At 39.5% G+C, this 13,317-nt stretch overlaps 1 protein-coding gene across 2 annotated transcripts in view; it reads left to right on the forward strand.

Moving 5' to 3' along the window:
- NEBL (nebulette) overlaps positions 1–13,317 on the forward strand; it is a 410,603-nt gene that overhangs the window by 124,295 nt on the left and 272,991 nt on the right. The window lies entirely within an intron of this gene.

Genomic DNA, 13,317 nt, shown 5'->3' on the forward strand with positions numbered 1-13,317 from the left:
GTAACCCCTTTCTCTCTGGGTCTCCCCTTCTGTCTTAGGGAACCCCCACCCTCTATCCCTACCTTGTCTCAGTATTTGGCTACTGCTAGTCATTGTCTAGCCCCACACTCTAGGCTGACACTGCAGTCTGCCCCACTCATCACAGGCAAAGTTGGGTTTGGACCTGCTGCCTTGGCCTACCCCTAGGTTGCCCTCTGCAACCCACAGTACCTGTTGGCCCACTGCTAGGCCACAGCCTGGGGCTTTCTAGGCTGGAGCGCCCCAGCCTTCCCCAGCCCTGCTGCACTCAGGTATCCAGTCTCCAGCTCCTAAGCAACTAGGCCCATCTCTCTCTATAGCCAGAGAGAGACTTTCTGGCTTCCCTGCCTTCTTATAAGGCCCTGTTGCTCTGTTTGGGGCATGGCCCACAGCTGCAGCCACTTCCCTAATCAGCCCAGCTTTTAGAGCCACTGCTCTCAAGCCCTGTCAGGCCACTTTTTAAACCCTTTCCAGCAGGAGTAGGGTCCACCCTGCTACACTGGTAAAGACCCATCCAAACTTGGGGGTGAATTTGGCTCATGGTGTGATAGAGTATTATTTTTCTATATTACAATTTTATTTTATTTTAATTCCATTACTCTTTGTAAGATTGAAAATCTGCATTTGAAAATGGGGGGAAAGGCTTAAGCTTTTACTGAACAAGGTGTGGTGCCTTAGCATGCTGAGTGAAAACCACTTGATCTCTGGCAAGAAGAGACATTAATTGCATTACATAAAATCATTTGTTTTTTTTCAGGAATGAAGCCAGTTTCTTGTGTTCAGCAAAGGGACCAAAAATTCCAAACAAAAATGAAAAAGACCCATGGTTAGATTCCAAAGTAACTGCCACTAGAAAAGGTTAAAATGTCACCTGACTTAGTAGGAGAGAGGAGCTGGGTTGGATCTAAAGGCTTAAATAGGAAAACCCATTCTCCTTTATTTACAATCTTGATATGCCAGGACTTTGAGACACATAGATCTATACAAAATTTAATAGCAGGTTATAAGTTTTAATAAATGTCATTTCCTTTTCCTTTTGTAAATACTCTTTCTCCTGCATTAAAAGTTATTTCTCTCACATTACATTTTTCAGTTTATGCTTAATGTAATTTTTGTCATGCATGTTTATCTGTTGCATTTGGCCTGATATTTAGTGTAGATAACGCCACTTAATCCTCTTTGACTGCATCATTTAAGGGAGTTCACTTGGAGCATCTCTTGAACCCATGCTACTAAATTGTATTCCTTGTGGGTGGATCTGTTTGGTCTTCAGTGGTTCACCCGTGACTGCTAGTGGCAAATTGCTCCAACGGCTGGAGATAAACGATTAGATGGGGAGGGTTCTGAGTTCCTACAGTAAATTCTTTTCAGGTGTCTGGCTGTTGGGTCTCACTGACATGCTCAGGGTCTAACTGATCGCTGTATTTGGGACCAGGAAGGAGTTTTCCCCCTTGGTCCCATTGGCAGAGACCCTGGTTTTTTTGCCTTCCTCTGCAGCGTGGGGCATGGGTCGCTTGCTGGTTTGAACAACAATAAGTGGTGGATTCTTTGTAACTTGAAGTCTTTAAATCATGATTTGAGGATTTCAGTAACTCAGGCAGAGATTATGGGTCTATTACAGGAGTGAGTGGGTGAGGTTCTGTGGCCTGTGATGTGAAGGAGGTCAGACTAGATGATCACGATGGGTCCCTTCTAGCCTTAAAGTCTATGAATCTATGAGCTGAAGCTAACAGGAGAAAGTTTGAACTGGAACTCAAGCATATAAAGAGTCACACATAAGAAGTATGACAAGCTGGGGTTTAGCACCACTGTGGCATAACAATGATTTTCCAGTAAAAGTTTCTTGCTGGGTCTGAAGGACAGGCATAGAACACACTTCTTGTTATGGCATTGAGGATATAAACCAGTTTAAACTATATTACTGGTAAAAATGCAGTTATAGAAATGTAGCATTTAATAAACTATTGCATAGTCTTCTGACATGTATCTGTGATCACAAGAAGTGATTTTAATTGCTTGGGGAAGAGTTAGGTGAATGGTTTAAACAAAGTAGAAATAACTATGATAGAACTAGGATGATGAAATTAATTTACAGTATTAGAAATTCACAAAACATTTCATTGTTGACACAGTGAGGCATTTTGTAAGATGAGGACCCCTGAAGTTAAGCCAGCATTACTTCCTATGCCTATAGTAAGTAGTGAAAGCATTTATACCAGTAATTTTTTAGCATAAATGCTTTTATTACTTAAAAACACTTCAGAATGCTATATAACATAGTTAGAAAAAAATTGCAAATGATCATGCTGTGTGAAATAATAGGATATGGAAATTGCTTATATGTTTAATTATGATACCAACGGAGGTGTAAACTGGTTGCCAGTTGTATTAGGGATAGAAAAAGTTAAAACCATTTTAAGAAAACTTGAAATTTAAATGGGAAAGTCATACTTGAATGGAAACTCTGGAATTGACTGAATTTGATTAATATCTGTTGATATACCTTAATGGGGGCAATGTCAGAGGAGGTAGCACCAAAATTTGATCCCCTTCCACTTGTGTAAAACTTATTTTTATTCTCTGCCCCTCCCTTCTGTGTTTTTTATTGGCCTTCTAAAGAGACGGCTTTAACAATATTAAAACACAGTAGTTATATAAGGAGCCACCATAGCCTACATGAGTGTGCATGTTACACATCTCAGTTTGTTGTGCCAGCTCTGTTCTTGCAATTAATAAGAATCTTGCACTTTGGTTTCTGATTTTAATTATTTCATATTCTTGGGTTTAATTCTTCAGGTGCATAGAAGAAATAAAGGGTTTGTTGTTTTATTTTAAAATTCAGGAGTAATTTTTAAACAATAAAAGTGTTTTTACAAAAAATGTTTAAATGTTTTCACCTCCTACCAGTGGCATAGATGTAAAGCTGATATTGTTCTAGGTAGGGTTTCTGAGCTATTCATGATGTGGCTCTTTAAGAAATCTGCGAGTATTGCAGAAGTCATCCAAAGTATTACAAACTGATGTTTTATTATTCAGTGAAGCTTATATCTGTGCTGTAACCTCTTCAAATCACAGCGCGCACACACATGTGCATACCCCTTTTTCCCTCCCCATCAATTACCAGTGCTGTTTGTACTGACCTTGCTACTATAGTCATCTCTGTTTTTCTGGTTTCCTGCTTCCACAGTTAGCTCCATCCACCAGGTCCCTTGCAGTCTTTTTGGATCCGTGGTAGCAGTGATCTCTTTTTTTCCACAATCTCTGTCAAGTTTCAGCCTCCATTCTGGTGCTGTTGGTATCACAGCCCTCTGCTCAGCTGGTTGCTACTCTTTTCTTTTTAATTTTCAAAACACCACCATCCCCTAAGGTTTTGGATACACAGAAGACCCCTTTCCAATAAGCTAGGACTCTTCAGCCAAGTGCTAACTTAAAAAAAGAGGTTTTTGGATGTTGAAGATGAAATGGAAAAAATATATTCTTAAAATAGAAGAAAATATTACCCAGCAATAAACTAACCATTAATTTAAAAAAAGCAACATTAATAACTAAATGTACATTGTATCATTACAAAATAGACAACTTTGGAAATTTAAAAAATGTATTGTAAGTTGATAAGCTAATTAACAAGCACCACACAAATAAAGAATATCGGGGGAAGGTCAGATTTAATATTAATCCTTAACAGAGAAGAAAAAGAAAAATCTTAAAAGGGGAGGAAATGGAAAAGAAGAAAGAAAAAGGGGAGGAAGAAAAAGTAAATTACAAATTACATTTCTCTTTCTTATCTAACATTTGCATTGGCCTGTTTATATTTCTCTTTACCTCCTTTCTCCTTTCTTTTCTTTTAGAAGTCCAAATCTTATGAAGATGTTGTTGGTTTTTCATCCTGTCTCTGTTATGTAACTTATTCAGAGAGTAGGAATGATTTTAGTCAATGGGAATTTTGATATTGACTTCAAGAGGTATGTCTATACTGCAGCTGGGAGTGAGCCTCTAAGCCCAGGTAGACAGACTCATGTGAGAGGGGATTGAGCCAGTACGCTAAAAATAGCAGTGGAGATGTTGCGGCTTGGGCTGTTAAGTCCACCCAGCCCCTCTGGGTCTGAGCTCAGGTGGTCTGTACTGGAGACTCAATGTCTGCGCTGTTATTTTTAGCATGCTAGCTTGAGTTGTGCTAGCATAAATCTGTCTACCAGGGTAAAGTGAGATCAGGATTTCACCTAACATGTTAATCTTGTAGTGAATCCTGATATCATTTCACCTCTGCTTTCAAATTGATGGATCTTTTAAATCAGTGCACACTATAATTTAAAATTTTTACTTTTAGTCCCATATTTTGTTTTCTATCTGGATTTCTCCATTAGAGAGATTGAAAAATGACCACATTAGCGTCTATCCTCTCCTTAATATATTAGTATATATATAAAAGGTAACTGGGAAGTGAAATGCACAAATTGGTAGATAGGCACCAGTTGGAGCCAATTTTAGGAAAGGCACAGTTTGGTTTTAGAAAAGGCAATGGGACAACAGACGGAATGTTGGTGGAAAAGAAGCTGGAGGGAAACATTGAGCACGTTTGGTTTTTTCCGATTTGGACAAAGTACCTAGGAGACTGCTGGTACCTCTGTTACAATTCTGTGTGGTACTGGAAGACTTTGTCCAGATGGTCATGAGTTTGCATGATGGTTCCATTGCAAAAATAAGGATGCCCTTTGGTGTAATGGAAGGGTTTGATGTCAAGGTTGGACTCCACCAGGGATCAGCACTTAGTCTGTTACTATTCATAATTGTGGTGGGAGCAAATCCAAATGGAAAGTGATACAAAGTTGACCTAAGCAAATGACATTGTGCTAATGGCTGAGAATGAGGAAGATTTGGTCTGGGTGACTGATGTATGGAACAGGGAACTAATAAACGTTGGTCTCAAAATGAGTAAAGAAAAGGCAGACATGGGGATGACTGGTGCATAATCAGGACAGATGAATATCAACATCAGGGGCCAGTGCCTAAATCAGATTTTAGTCTTTAAGTACCTTGAGGACTGATTAGTGGCAAATGGAGATATCAACAGAGAACAGAAAGCAAGGCTGCTGAATGCAGGGAGGTCTGGTGCAAGATAAAGGGAGTGATTTATGATAAATGGATGCTCCAGACTCTTAAGGGACAATTATACAAAACCATGGTAAGACTAGCTCTTCTGTATAGAGCAAAGACATGAGAATCCAAAGAGAGGCACTTGAGAAGACTTGAAGCTAGTGAAATAAGATGTTTGAGGGCAATAAGGGGGTGACATTGCTGGACCATATGAAGAATGATGTCATCAGGAGTGAAACTAAGGTCTGTGGTCTCAGAGACAAACTGCGAGAGAAGAGGCTGAGATGGTATGGGCATGTATGAAGGATGGCTTAAAGGAATCCTCTAAGGGAGGCATTTGAGACTAGAGTTCATGGGGAGAGAATGAGAGGATAACCAAGGAAGCGGGAGGACAGAGTGGATAGGGATCAAATGTTGAACTGGCAAGCGTGGAAAAGACTGACCCAAACCCAGCTGGCTAGGAAAAGGGGAAGAAGAAGAAGAAGAAGAAGGTAGATAGGCACCATTGACTTTTGATGGAAGTTGGCTGTTAGTCATTTGTGTGTTTGAAAAATTTCCTCAATATATATTTAATCCAGAACTATTATGGGGACAAATACAAAGATACAATAATAGATGAAGGGAATCAAAAATTAAAAGAACAATTAACAATACAGGAATAACATAACCTGTGAGCTGAAATATGCCTATGATACTGACCCTTGGGTTAACTTGAGACAACTCCTGGTCAAGATATTTGAAGATATCACTCCTCAGGTCATGTAATATGACCTGCATTTCACTTTCTGGGATAGAATCATAGAATTGTAGATCTGGAAGGAATCTCTAGAGGTCTTCTAGTTCCATCTCCTGCACTCATGGCAGGAGTAAGTATTATCTAGACCATCCCTGAAAGGTGTTTGTCTAACCTGCTCTTAAAAATCTCCAATGACGCAGATTCCACAGCCTCACTAGGCAATTTATTCCAGTGCTTTACCACCCTGACAGGAATTTTTTCCTGATGTCCAGCCTAACGTGCCCTTGCTGCAATTTAAGCCCAATTTAATTGCATCTTGTCCTATCCTCAGCAGTTAAGAAGAACAATTTTTCTCCCTCCTCCTTGTAACAACCTTTTATGTACTTGAAAACTTATTATGTCCACTCTCAGACTTCTCTTCTCCAGACTAAACAAACTCAATTTTTTCAGTCTTCCCTCACAGGTCATGTGTTCTAGACCTTTACTCATTTTAGTTGTTGTTCTCTGGACTTTTTCCAGTTTGTCCACATCTTTCCTGAAACGTGGCACCCAGAACTGGACACAATACTCCAGTTGAGGCCTAATCAGCGTGGAGCAGAGTGGAAGAGTTACTGTACTACTTGTGTCTTGCTTACAGTACTCCTGCTAATACATCCCAGAATGATGTTTGCTTTTCTTTGCAACAGTGTTACACTGTTGACTCATATTTAGCTTGTGATCCGCTATGACTCCTAGATCGTTTTCTGCAGTACTCCTTCCTAGGCAGTCATTTCCCATTTTATATGTGTGTAACTGATTGTTCCTTCCTAAGTGGAGTACTTTACATCAGTGTTTCTCAAACTGGAGCCGCCGCTTGTGTAGGGAAAGCCCCTGGTCGGCCGGGCCAGATTGTTTACGTGCCCCGTCCACAGGTCAGGCTGATCGCGGCTCCCACTGGCCGCAGTTCGCCGCTCCAAGCCAACGGGGGCTGCTGGAAGTGGCGCGGGCCGAGGGATGTACTGGCCGCCGCTTCCAGCAGCCCATTGGCCTGGAGCGGTGAACCGTGGCCAGTGGGAGCCACGATTGGCTGGACCTGTGGACGGGGCAGGTAAACAAACCATCCTGGCCCGCCAGGGACTTTCCCTACACAAGCAATGGCCCCAGTTTGAGAAACACTGCTTTACGTTGTCCTGATTGAATTTTATCCTATTTACTTCAAACCATTTCTCCAGTTTGTCCGGATCATTTTGAATTTTAATCCTATCCTTCAAAGCACTTGCAACCACTCCCAGCTTATTATCAACTGCAAACTTTGTAAGTGTATTCTCCATGACATTGATGAAGACATTGAACAGAACTGGACACAGAACTGATCCCTGTGGGACCCCACTTGATATACCCTTCCAGCTTGACTATGAGCCATTGATACCTACTTTCTCTGGAAATGGTTTTCCAACCAGTTATGCAACCACCATATAGTAGCTCCATCTAGGCTGTATTTCCTTAGTTTGTTTATGAGAAGGTCTTGTGAGACAATATCAAAAGCCTTACTAAAGTCAAGATATACCACATCTACTGCTTCCTCCCATCCACAAGGCTTGTTCCTCTGTCAAAGAAAGCTATTAGGTTCGTTTGACGTGTTTTGTTCTTGACAAATCCATGCTGACTGTTACTTATCACCTTATTATCTTCTAGATGTTTGCAAATTGATTGCTTAATTATTTGCGCCATTATCTTTCCGGGTACAGAAGTTAAGCTGACTGGTCTGTAATTCCCCGGGTTGTCCTTATTTCCCTTTTTATAGATGGGCACTATATTTGCCCTTTTCCAGTCCTCTGGAATCTCTCCCATTCTTCCATGACTTTTCAAAGATAATTGCTAATGGCTCAGATATCTTCTCAGTCAGCTCCTTGAGTATTCTAGGATGTATTTCACCAGGCCCTTGCGACTTGAAGACATCTAACTTCACTAAGTAATTTTTAACTTGTTCTTTCCCTACTTTAGCCTCTGATCCTACCTCATTTTCACTGTTATTCACTACGTTAGACATCCAATCGCTACTAATCTTTTTGGTGAAAACTGAAACAAAAAAGTCATTTAGCACTTCTGCCATTTCCACATTTTTCTGTTGTTTCCCCCCCTCATTGACTAGTGGGCCTACCCTGTCCTTGGTCTTCCTTTTTTTTCTAATGTATTTGTAGAATGTTTTCATGTTACGCTTTATGTCTCTATCTAGTTTAATCTCATTTTGTGCCTTAACCTTTCTAATTTTGTCCCTACATATTTGTTATAACTGAGTTAGGCCAATTACTCAGTTCACTTGCTAGAGAAGCCTGAGAATAGGGTGCTCCCAGACTCAATTTGACTGTTTTTGCATTCTCTTCAGCAGATGAGTCTGGTCTGCAACTGAAGTTTTCTTGGCAACATAATGCAGATAGCATAATGTTCTGTGGCACCTGTCTATTCAACTTCACAGATCCATCCCAAAATAACCTACAGGTTAGCTGGTTACAATAAGGAAGCTGATGACCATTATGAGAAAGTTCCAGATTCAGAATACCCTACTTCAGTTGTCTGAAGTTGTGTCTGTATGTGGACACTTGTGTTCAAGTAGTAGGTTTGTTCCTTTTTCCTCATTATCTTCAGTACTCCCCTTTGTCTCCAAGCAGGAAGAAACCTAACAGTATTAGCCCTAATCTTCTCCTCTGACCCTTCATTAGTATTGGAGCTTGAGGAATCTTAATGCTTTGGGCTAACATATGTTTTCAAATGTACAAGGATGGTACGTTTTTTACTTCTAAAACAAGCTCATATACTTTTTATTCACATCTAATGCTAACAATTATTGCTTAGTACAGTTTTCTGTAACGTCCAATTTTCTGCATGTTATGATTAAGTTATGCAGTACCAAAAGTAACCTTTAATACTATGAGGCTTTCTTCCACTAGGGATGCTATGCTATATGGAATTTTCTCCAGTAAGAGGAGCAGAAAGATATTTAATACATTTGTTATCAAACTTGACAGAATAGCATTGGCTACTCAATGTTTATACTTTTATCCATAGCCCAAATGTTACCCGCCACCATAGCTATTTGTGGAGTAAAGGCCTCAAGTTTTTGCTTCATAATATTCTTTCATGGATTTTATTACTTGCTACATCTCATCCAAACCAACTCAGCCCCTTCTCCCTTCGGAGTTTCTTGGTAGTTTTCCAATATTTAGGTGGCAAACTGGAACAACCATCTGTTTCACTTCAAATAAGAAGTACAGAGGCACAAATTAAAAATCTCCAAAAGCCAATTGTCAAAACATTAGTAGAGGAATACTACACTCTAGTTTTCAAATTAAGCCAGTTGCTGCAAGGGAATCTACGCTTCATATAAACATAGTAGCTACCTTTCAAATCCTATAGCCAATCATAACCCAACCTTCAGAATCCACTGAGGATGAATCGTTAAATTGAAACAAGATCAAAATCTTTCATCGTCACCTCATTGCTCCAGTCTTCCAGCACCAAGACCTCCTAGCAAGATTCTGCCTCCTTGAAAAACCCTTCAATCAGTCTCTGCAGTCAAGTGCACCCTGATAGGAAACTTCAAAGAGCAGAGAAATTCCAGCTACAGCTTCACAGCAGAGAGCACAGCTGAGCAAGAACTTCAAAGTGAGAAGTCGTCTGCTGACAAGTTTCATGTCTGACCCACAGCATGATCAAAACTTCCTACCACCTCACCCTTCTGGTACCTAACATCTCAGCAGACAAGACTGTACTCTCATGGGTTAGGCAGAGAATCAAGGTGAAAACACAGTTGAATCTTGCTAATTTGTACTAATACCTGAGTGACCGACTGAGAATTACTGAAATTGTGAATTAGCAAAATAGAACAAAACAGAACAAAAAAGCAAGGGTCAGGGATGAGAAAATGAACTTTTTTTCATTGACATTTTCAACTGCAGTTTATTTTTAAATGATTAATACTTCATAATATACTAGTAAATGAGATTAGGGTATTTTGTAAAAATAATGAATTTTAGTAATACAAGACCTCATTAGAGCATCTGCTATTTTGCTGGAATTTTCAAAGGCACTTGCAAGAGTTAAGCATCCCAGATCCCATTGACATTCAGTGGCAGTTGAGTGCCTAACTCCCTGAGGCTCCTTTGAAAATTAAAGTCTTTTAAGTTTTTCTGCAAGGTGTGAGACTGTACCAGGTTTTTAGGATGAAAACCAGGAAATGTTGGATGATTTACCTACTTTATGTGAGATTTTATATATCTATATATCTCTCTATATAAAGAGAACTAGATATGGGCATACTCATGTGTAAACAGACCTGAACCTTTGTCTTTGCCTTTGAATCTAACCTTTTTATGAGGCTCAGGAAAGTTTGAATCTTCACCGCTTTTCTCCCAATTACTTTCCATTTTTGTGCACTGCTACATTTTCTGTGTTTTGTCAAGACTGCTTTCAGAGTGGTAGCTGAGTTAGTCTGTATCAGCAAAAACAACAAGGAGTCCTTATGACACCTACTTCCATTTTAACTGAATTGTCTCCTTAGCACCGACCCCCCACTTGGTAAGGCAACTCCCATCTTTTCATGTACTGTGTATAAATAATTGCTACTGTATTTTCCACTCCATGCATATGATGAAGTGGGTTTTAGCCCAGGAAAGCTTATGCCCAAATAAATTTGTTGGTCTCTAAGGTGCCACAAGGACTCCTCATTGTTTTTGTCAAGACTGAGAAGAGCTGAAATACCCTAACTGTGAGTTTTCATTACTTTTGGTGCTCTCTGAAAGTGGACATGCAGCTGAAAATCTCATGAGTAAGCATGTTTTGGGGAAATGTTTATGCCAGTCTTGTAGACTGAACATGTGGCTAATATCTGGAAAAGCATGCAAACTTTCATATGATTTCCTGAATCTTTGGGGGCTTCACAGTTATTGTTTTAAACTCACAAAAATGATGGAAGTACTCCCTAAATACAGAGATATTCAGTTGAAGCTTTATTAACCAGTCAAGCTGTGCAGCTGAAACTATCAATGTAGTAACATAGTGAAGAAATGTCATGCCATGCATATAGATTTGTTCTGACACTTCTTGTATAGATCTTTATACAGGATTATCTCTAATAGCATTAGCTTGATCAGACATATTGCTTAAATTCTGTGCTAACAAAGACTTAAAACAAAACAAAACAAAACAAAATCATTTGAACATTGCCATTAAATTGCTGGCATGACATCAGTCCCCTTAAGAAATGCCCTGCTTTTCTCATGGCCACAATATCCCAAGATAAAAGGGAAGCACAGCAACAGAGTTATCAATTACTATGATATCTCTACTGACTTGTGAATTAAAAGCTGCTTGCATCCATCCCCACATCTATATGCACAATGTTTTACAGAAATACAGTAGGTTCTTAAGCAAATATTTAGGAAACAAAATGTGACTAGCCTAACACTTCCTTACATTTAGCAGGTAATCTGCCAATAGCTATAAGAGAAGATAAGTTATACAACAATTATTGCCACTAATGAACCTTAGAGAATTTATAGTACAATTTGTCTTACATAATGATATTTTTAATAAACATGAAGCCATTTTATAATATTAAATTAAAAACAAACAAATGGTTAAGATAATATTTACATTTAGCACCATCCACACTTAATGGCTTGAGGCAGAAATTTCCATAAACTAGAGAGCCTGTAACTAAAACTGTATCTCTTTGTTTTGATAGACTATGTGGGTGGTTTCACAAATCAGCTGCAGAGGATAAGATAATTCATTCTAGAACACTGCTGGTAATTAATTTTGCTAAATGATCTAATTTTTATAAATTGAAAAAACTTTAAATCACAATGAGTAATACATTGGGGTAAACGGTTAGCATGTTCAGATAAATACCATTTTTAATGTAAACAGTTTTATCACTTCTGTAGGGAGAAGTACGTATGCTTAATGGTTTACTCCAATTTTTTTAAAAAAATCTGTTTTGGTTTATAATACAAATATTTATTAAATACCTGTTATGGGTCCTAGATACCTTTGCCTTAAATTTAAAATACAACACTAATTTTTTTTAAAGTAATTAGTGATTTTGGCTACCAATTTATGGAGCAAACCATTGCACTTAAAAGTAATTTAGAATAAATAGCTAGTATATGTGGCTGGATGAAATGCACATTCTTATTTTCTGGACTGCATACTAAGTTTAATTTGGGAAACAGTATGTTGAAAAGAGACACAGTCTCCATCTTTTCTGTCCCCACACGTCCCCAGGTCAAGAGGAACATTAGGAGGCTAGGCCTCCATACTGTGGGCCAAACTGTCACTATATTTGCCAGAGATGCATATAAATAGCAAACTTCACCTGTATTCAGAGCTGCTAGCGATGGATCTCCAGGACCCAAAAGCCTCATGGTGTCAGGACAGATGTATCACAACTTTTTCTACCTACATGAATTGCTGAAGACTTAATGGACTTTTGAGATGGGAAAGCTCTAGGTCAAAATGAGCTCTCCCAATCCACGTTGTTGGGCTCTGCAGGATTAAAACCATGCCCATCCTTTCTGGCTTCCTCACGTACTGTCTTCTGCCCCAGTACATATCAGTGGAGAGCCCTTCATACTCATCTTCTCTTTCTATCAACAAATCAGCTATGAAAAGTAGAGAAAGAATAAGGCAAACAGTGGCTGGAATGACTTACTCCATTTTAGAGTTTACAGGAATAAGTTGGATGATGTAACTAAGAGTTGCTATAGTAGGTTGACAGGTTTACATTCATGGGGCTGATCTATGAACATGACTTTTCTGTAAGCTCCACCCTATTCCTGTATCTGTTCCAAGACTCGCTGGGAACTAGCAGATATTGATACCAGCTGGCTCTGTGCACCTGTATAAATAGGAGCTATCTTCAGGTTATGTAGTTCTGAAGTTGCCTTCCTTTTCTGGATTTGGAGTCACCTTTTTCCCCACAGGAGTATAAGAGTATGTCTATACTACCCGCCAGATCGGCGGGCAGCAATTGATCCAGCGGGGGTTGATTTATCGCGTCTAGTCTAGACATGATAAATCGACCCCTGAGCGCTCTCCCGTCAACTCCGGTACTCCACCAGGGGGAGAGGTGCAGGTGGAGTCGATGGGGGAGCATCAGCAGTCGACCTACCACAGTGAAGACACCGCGCTGAGTAGATCTAAGTACATCGACTTATTCACATAGCTGAAGTTGAGTAACTTAGATCGATCCCTCCCCCCAGTGTAGACCAGGCCTAAGAAGCATCGGAGTTGGGGCATATATGTATTAAAATCACAAAGCCCTTCCTCTTCTAAGAATGAAATAGAGAATACTAGAATTAGTTGGAAAATAACGCCCCTGCCCCAAAAATTTCATCTTTTTGGTGAAAAATCAAAAACTGAAAAATATTAGCCAAAACCTGAAAATTTCAATTTGGAAATGCTGCCACTGTGCCTCATTATATTTGTAG

Source organism: Mauremys reevesii, linkage group 2, assembly GCF_016161935.1.
Source record: "Mauremys reevesii isolate NIE-2019 linkage group 2, ASM1616193v1, whole genome shotgun sequence".
Classification (NCBI taxonomy): domain Eukaryota; kingdom Metazoa; phylum Chordata; order Testudines; family Geoemydidae; genus Mauremys; species Mauremys reevesii.